Here is a 1,316-nt window from a genome sequence, read left to right on the forward strand (position 1 = left end):
ATTGCAGAGGTCTTGAAATAGAAGGGTCACCACTGCAAATATTGATTCTTTCCATAAACAATGTAATTGTCAATAAAAGCCTTTGACACTTATGAAATGCTTGTAATTATACTTCAGTATACCATAGTAACGTCTGACGAAAAGGTCTAAAACACTGAAGCAGCAAACTTTGTGAAAACCAATACGCGTGTCATTCTCAAAACGTTTTGCCACGGCTGTACACTGACAAGTGACAATGACACCTACTCCTGTCTCCAGATCTCCTTATTAAACTCCTAAACCTAACTCCTCCTAACCTAATGCTAATAGTGCCCTGATGGCTTGCTAAAGCATTTGTTTTTAACACAGTGCCTGACATTGCTCCAGCCCACAGTCCCACACCCTCTCCCTCCGCTCTCCTGTGTGAAATGACGCCGGATTATGCGGAACGAACTTTTATATGCAATCCAAAACATGTGAAATCCGACGCCAGGAATATGACGTTATGCCTTGTTTTAGGGTCCGAACTTGGCGGGAAAACCTGAGCCGGGACTCACACTTTACCCCTAAGTTCGGGTGTGTAAGTTTCCAGGAAATCGAACCCGCACATCTCTATTTGAAACATGATGTTAAGTGCCACACATATTCTTCAGCCAGATTGCATTGGTTAAAAGTATTTTGTTGGACTAAGTGATCAAGGCTCATATTAATCAAGCCATAAATTCTGGAGTATGGCATATTTAAGAATCAAAGCTAAAATATAGATCACAGGTAAAAATCACTGATATCACTGGCATTTACGATCACACAGTTTTTAATAAAGAACCACCATCTCCATGGTTCTCTATGGAGACTGCAATATGGAGCTTTTTAGCAAGCTCTGTAAGGCTTAGCTTCTTCTGATGCCATTAGTTAATTGTTTCTATAGAAAGAGGTGTTGGGTACGGGATCCCAGTGGTCAGAATACCGACAGTCAAAATCCCATCATAATTAGGTAAGTATCCTGGGTTCTGGACTATAGATACACAGTAATTAGATAGACAATGTCAAGATAGATACCAGGGGTTAAATTTACTAAAGTTAGATTTAGATTTTTGAGAGGGTTTGCATTAGGGTTTGCATTAGGGTTTGCATTAGGGTTTGCATTAGGGTTTGCATTAGGGTTTGCATTAGGGTTTGCATTAGGGTTTGCATTAGGGTATTTACTAAAGGCCAAATCGAACTTAAAACAGAATTTTACTCAAATCGAAAAAACATCGGTACCTTTACATAGACCAACACACAAATCCCTTATTTACTTGTATTCAATTTGAAATCGAACACAAAATCGAACTTCA

Source organism: Taudactylus pleione, unplaced genomic scaffold (genome assembly GCF_031769625.1).
Source record: "Taudactylus pleione unplaced genomic scaffold, aTauple2 ptg000129l, whole genome shotgun sequence".
Taxonomy (NCBI): Eukaryota; Metazoa; Chordata; class Amphibia; order Anura; family Myobatrachidae; genus Taudactylus; species Taudactylus pleione.